We start from the raw sequence: 6,766 nt of genomic DNA, 5'->3' as shown, positions 1-6,766 counted from the left end.
CTTTCTGAAAAACAGTAATTTTTAAAGATTTTACACTGCAAAATGGAACTGTCCATGATCTGGAAAATCCACCTTTCTGAACACCTGGCTCCCCAAGATCACGGGACAAAATGAGGCGACGCTGTCCACATAATTGCCCCGATGCCTGAGGACAGTAACAGTGCTCTCCCTGGGGAAGGTAGATGGAGCGCTGTGGCAGCGGCACATGCGTGAGTGGGGCGGGGGAAGCACAGTTGCTGGTTATTGAGGCGTTTTGTGTTGGCGTTCCCAGCCCAACCCCTAACTGCAGGCACCCCCCCTTCGCATGCCTGGGCCTCCGCTCCTCTGCCTGAGTTCCAGCCACTGCCCCTGGATCCAGGCTAAAGGGCAGTAGGGGACGGTGTGGCGCACCCTAGATGCGGAACCCACAGCACCCAGTGCCTGCCAGATATAACAAGCAAGCCGGGGCACACGGCTGGGGCACGTTTTCCAGAAGCCTTCGAATTGTGTAAATTCTGTGCAGGCCAAAGGGCCTCTTGTGTAAGAGTCACATGCCAAGGCCCATCTAAAAGTTTCACTCCTGCTTGGCTCCAGGGTTCCTTTCAACCCTGCCGGGCACTTCTCAGTTCCTGGTGGGAGGTGAAAACTCATGCCTCCCAGATTCTCTTCTTAGAAGACAATCCTGAAAGTGATTTTGTTTGGATTTCTTAACACCCAGACAACTGTCTGCTTCTGCTGTCTCATTTTCAAGGACTTCGGGGGATGCCGAGGTGAGTTCACAGCTTCCTCCACACCCTGTGGCCCTGGGGACCTGGTAATGGACACAAACTACCTGCGAAGCCAGTGATCTTTCCTCTGCTCTCTTACCTCGCCTCCAACGTCTGCCGCTGCCCATACCTGCCGGCCATCTTCTCCCCAGACTCCTCAGCTCTGGAGGAGAACTAGCACATGTCAGAACTCATTCACAGGGAAAGTCCCTCTTTGCCAGCACCTGTTTTTTTTTTTTTTTTTTTTTTTTGAGACAGAGTCTCGCTCTGTCACCCAGGCTGGAGGGCAGTGGCCGGATCTCAACTCACTGCAAGCTCCGCCTCCCGGGTTCCCGCCATTCTCCTGCCTCAGCCTCTCGAGTAGCTGGGACTACAGGCGCCCGCCACCTCGCCCGGCTAGTTTTTTGTATTTTTAGTAAAGACAGGGTTTCACCGGCGGCTTTGCCAGCACTTTTCACACAGACCCCATGCTGATCCGCGTTGCTTATCACTTGGTAAACACTAACCAATGTGCCACAGCCCAGGCAGCTGCCTCATTCTGTCCCCCAGGAACTCTCAGCCTCTGCAAAGCTCCAGCCCAAGAAGCATTCTCACCGGCCCCCAGTTCTGCCCCTTTTGCTGGAAAATGAGTTTGAAACAGTTTCTGCTTCAGAGGCAGCCCCTGTGGTGGGGAGTCGCCTGGGTGTGCCCGCCCTGTGTGGATTCCTTGCCTGTGATGGGTCATGGTGGTCTTTCAGCCTTGGTCTGAGCATTTCTGCCACCAGGTGCCCCCCACAATCTGCCCTTGGAACGTCCAAGCTTCTCCTTTGCAAAATGCTATAGCTTTTCACAAAGCTATACTGGCAATGGCTTTTGGACTATTACCTTGACTGGTAAAACTAAAAATGCTCCCTGATGTGGCTGTTATTAACCACAGTCACCTCATGGAAAATCACATGCCTTTGGCCTGCACTCAGGCAGGCTTCCTGACCGCCTGGTGGTGTCACGCCTCCATCTACCAATCCCTCATTGTTAGATTACTGTTCATATCATTGTGGGGTTTCTTCTTCCCCTCTGGATCCAATAAAGTTGTCAGACTGTGGTATTCTCTCTCTTCCATCTGGGGCAGAGGTCACCTGCCAAGTAACCATTGTTCAGGTGGGAGTCTGCGACTCCAAAGGGTTTTCTTCTTTGCTTTCACTAAAAATAGCTCTAATCCCTTTAACCATCACTTGACTTCCTCTACTGGAACCTGAATGGAGAGGCTGTTATACGTAATTCTAACCCTGACCTCCCTCGTTTGATCTCTGTTTTGTAAACAGGGGGGAAGGGTTATCGTAAGGTGCCTGTGGTGGCTTGTCTTTGAGCTCCCTTTAATGGCCAGTCTTTTAACAGAGCTGGAAACTGTCTCTGCTGTTTACTCTGCCTGTGTGCGCTGCTCCAGGGCTTCTCTGTTATTTTTGCAAATGGCGTTTTATATGTTTCCACGTCTTTCTAACATGTCATGCCTCCCATCAGAACACCTATTCCAGTATTAACAGTGATGTTATAAAAGACAGCGAACAATCAGAAGAAAAATAGTGCAAAACATGTCCCAAATGGCTACCTGTTCAAACAGAGTTGTTCCCTTCAACACACTGCCCCGAAACTTCACCCCCACTTTTTCACCCCCTGTTTTCCCTGGGCTCTGTAACTCTGTTCACAGAGAGCTCTGTTCCTGGGAAAGCAGACACTGGCTGTGCTGATTTAGGTGATTTCAGAACTATCTCCATTATAGAAAACCCCTTGAAACAGGAGACAAAACTCAGTAACAAATCCCCAGACCCCAGAGTGGGCAAGTCCTTTTATTGTACTATGGACAGAAGAAGCCAAAGGCATTTTGTTTATTTTCCAGATAGGAAGATGGATGGATAGACAGATGGACAGAATGATAGGTTTTCTTTATAAGTCAGTATGAACTGAGTAGGAATTACATATTTGCAAAACTCAGTGAGCCAAAAATCAAACCAGCACATCAAATTGCTCTCCAAACTGAACTAAACCAAAGGGTGTGTGGCTTGAGTCTGACCACAGAGAATGCCCGCTTAAGATCACCTGCGTTGGGCGTTCTTCCCTTGGGGAGCGAAACACTGGCAGTGTCAGGCATCGTGGAGAAGCCACCCCATAGACTGTGGGGTGATGGTGCAGCCCTCCTTATCACCTTCCTAAGACCAGCAATGTCAGAATGTTCAGTGACACTTTACTCATCTCAAGGGTCTAGACATAGGCTCTGGGCCAAAACAGCTCCCCACACCTCTTTGCTCTGTGACAACAAAGTTGATCTATTTCATTCAAAATTGGTGAGTCCTTGGAGCTCAGCACACCACACCCGAGGCACACAACAGCACCAGCACCACACACAGATGAGCACTGGGCTGAGCATCTGAGTGAGTATCTAACGCAAACCAAGCCTGAGTCAGGCACTACTGTTCCCATTTTCAAATGGGGAAACTGAGGCACAGGGCGGTTGTGCAGTTTGCCCAAGGGCGTGCAGCCAGGACCTTACTGAGAAGGAATTTGATCAAGGGCTTCCACTCTGGCTATAAACCATTACACTAAACACTTTGCTGCCATAACTAGCGACTGATCTGATCTGAGCTAGAACATACGTCTCTGTGACTACAATCACAGGTCCTAAATGCATTTTTGGCTATACTCCCTTTTCCATTAATTCTGCAGATGTTTACTGAAGGCATGCTACGTGTCACCACTGTCTTGGTGCTCGGGACACGATCAGTGGTGAGCAAACACTTACTCTCCTCATAGAACTTTACTGGGAAAGAAACGTAATCCAGCCAGCAAATGTGTAATCCATGTAGGACAAGTGGTGCTGTATGTGCTGTCAGCAGGGAACCTGGCCTGAGGGTCTGAGTGGCTTCTCTAAGTAAGGCCAGTGCCTGAAGGATAAGTTACAGTGGAAAGGGGATGGAGATATGTAATCCAGACAGAGGGAAAGGGTGTGCTAAGGGCCTGTGGCTGTGGGAGCATAGCTAGAGCTTATGGCTCAACAAGAGGTTAGCAGAAGCATGCAGAGCGAAGGGGAGTGGAGAGCAGGGGTCAGCACACACTGCATGCTACCGGCAGAGGGAACACTTTGGTTTAGGCAACAGGGAGCCCTGAAGGGGTTTAATCAGGAGGGTGGCGGGGGACAGAGGATAACAGGATCTTATTTGTACTGGGAAAAGAGCCCCTGGCTGCAGGATAGGGTGTGGGTTGGGGGCCACAGTGTACGCTGGAGCCTGGTTAGCAGACCGTGGCCGACAGTCTACTGGACAAGGCAGTGAGACCTCATTTTTGTGATTCTGCAGACAGCTTTGCTCCTGATTCTTCCATCCTGCTTTGAGGATCTTAAGTGCTAGGTCTGTTTGCCAGTGAAAGTTACCTTCTCCTTATCATGTCTTGTCATAGAAACCCCTACACCAGGCTTACATGTGGCTCCATTTCACAGAAGTCGTCATGGATAGGATGACCTAATCTGTCTGACTCCGTCCTTGTTAATTCTATTTCTGAGGTAATGGTCTGATTTTAAGAAAATGCTTCCTAGTGCAAACGCCCTTTTCTGAGCAAGCATCATCAGTGCTGATTAATGAGACATCTGTGAGACATCTGTGAGACTGCAAAGTCAAGGCTGCATCTCTCTGTCATTTAACTAGAATTCTCTCCATCTCCACCACCATTTCCACCATCTAAGGTAAAAAAAAAACCCAGTGCATTATTTCAAAGGCAAAGACAGTAGGATACACAACAGTGAGGACTGCCATGCTCAGCCTAACAACAGGGGATTTAGAAGGTGCCTTCACCCCTCCCAGCCTACATGGTCTCTGCTCCTAAGAACCGGTTAGTGCAGGTGTGGGTACCCAGGGACTGAATGCATCATTAATATGCTATTATTAAGATTCCAAGGGTCTATAATAATAATAAAATAAATAAATAAATAAATAAGTATAATAATAATAATAAAAGATTCCAAGGGTCTCATGTCCTCACGGTGATACAACAAAATGCCAAAATATCCACTGACCTCACACATGAGCTCTGCCCATCAAAATAAATAGATTGTTACAAAAAAGAGATTGGAAAAAAGAGCAATTAAAAAAAAAAAAAAAAGCTTTAACCAAACTTGACAAGGTAACACTTCCGAGGTCTTCCTGCATTTCGAATAAGGCTTTCTTGAGGTCTGCCCAAGAGCTGCTGAGGAAGGAGGCTAGAAGTGGATGAGGCCAGGCCAGCCAAGAGCAGGAGCGACCCCATGCTATCCTGTGATTCCCAAGGTCTCTTGTTGCTTACACCGCTTTCTCTGTCTCTCTCTCTCTCTGTCTCTCTCTCTCTCTTTCTCTCTCTCTCTGTCTCTCTCTCTCTCTCTTTCTCTCTCTCTCTCATTCAGAAGCTGATGGACAGCAGGGACAGGGGCTGCCTGCGCGCCAAGCCCGTGACTCCAGGGAGCCTCAGGATCGTATCAAAGAGGTTCAATCATTCAGCTGCCCGCAGAGCTTTGGGAAAGTTGTGACACATTCATGGCATGAACAAAGAAACACACCACTTCCAGGATCTGAACTCTGATCAGTCGTTCGTGGTATGAGCCTTTGGCAAGCAGAGAAGGGCAAGGTTTCTACAGGGCGTGACTCAAGGGAGAGAGCCCTTTCTGTGCTAAGAGAAACGATGGGAGAATAAGTCAAGATAGAGAAACATTGAGGAAACTACGCTCGGCACATTCAGAGCAACTAGATATTCCCTGGTGCCATGCTTTGCATGGGAGGCAGGGTCGGCTTCCTGACTCCAAATCACAGACCTCAAACCGGTCATCCTACCCTTTCACACCCTAGTTTCCACGGGGGACAGTGGGAATTGTATCCCGTTCTTTCCCCTCCTGTGTCCCTCCATAATAGCTCATGAACTTCCACCCCATTAACTCTCCTATTGTATCTGCGCGACTGCCACAATTATGCCAAATAAAACGCCCCCCCAAACTCACTGCTTCACATAATCATTTATTCTCACTCACATGCGTGCACTTGCCTTGAGCCCACTGGCCAGCAGGGCTTGGTTCTGGGCGGCAGGTTGAGCCAACCCTGCCTCCCTGCCTCAGTGTCTCTTCTGCTCCCTGCACCAGCCAGGTCCCGGGCTTGCTTTCGTGGATGAGGTTTGAAGCTCACAAGCATATGTGGAAACACGCTAACCTCGGGAGGCCTAGGATCGGGACTGGCATGTGTCCTTTAATCACACACGACTGGCCAAAGCAAGTCACATGGTCAAACCTCAAATCAAATGGTGAGGAAGCACATTCCGCCTCTGGTGGAAGAACTTCAAAGTCTCATGGGAAGGAAAGGAGGAAGGCTGGTAACAATAATTCCACCTACCACACCTGCGAAGAAAATAATGGGGATATGAATGCTAACGCTGTTTAAGATGCCCCATGTGTGCTATACACACTTCATGTATCCATTGACCCTGGAACAGCATGATGTGGGGGCACCGACCCCTGTATAGCTGAAAATCCAGGTATAACTTTTGACTCCTCGAAAACTTAACTACTAATAAACTGCTGTTGACCAGAAGCCTTACGGATAACATTAACAGTTGATTAGCACATATTTTATATGTTATGTGCATTATATACTGTATTCCCTTTTTTTTTTTTTTTGGAGACAGAGTCTTGCCTTGTCACCCAAGCGACACGATCTTGGCTGACTACAACCTCCACCTCCTGAGTTTAAGCGATTCTCCTGCCTCAGCCTCCCAAGTAGATGGGACTACAGCACTCCCCACCACGCCCAGCTAATTTTTGTATTTTTAGTAAAGGTGGGGTTTCACCATGTTGGCCAGGCTGGTCTCAGACTCCTGGCCTTAAATGATCCACCCACCTCGGCCTCCAAAAGTGCTGGGATTACAGGCATGAGCCACTGCGCCCAGCCTGTATACTGTATTTACAATAAAGCAAGCTAGAGAAAAGAACATGTTACTGAGAAAAGCATAAGGGAGAGAAAATATAATTACTATTCATT

The 6,766-nt window shown here is 48.5% G+C and overlaps 1 long non-coding RNA gene across 1 annotated transcript; it reads left to right on the top strand.

The window, feature by feature from the left end:
* Positions 1-409: 409 nt before the first annotated feature.
* LOC114671821 (uncharacterized) lies at positions 410-5,731 on the top strand. Its single transcript, XR_003721951.2, has 2 exons — positions 410-749; positions 5,149-5,731. It is a non-coding gene; the product is annotated as an uncharacterized LOC114671821 (long non-coding RNA).
* The last annotated feature ends 1,035 nt before the right edge of the window (positions 5,732-6,766 follow it).

Source organism: Macaca mulatta, chromosome 13, assembly GCF_049350105.2.
Source record: "Macaca mulatta isolate MMU2019108-1 chromosome 13, T2T-MMU8v2.0, whole genome shotgun sequence".
Lineage (NCBI taxonomy): Eukaryota > Metazoa > Chordata > Mammalia > Primates > Cercopithecidae > Macaca > Macaca mulatta.
This window is presented reverse-complemented; position numbering and strand designations above follow the sequence as displayed.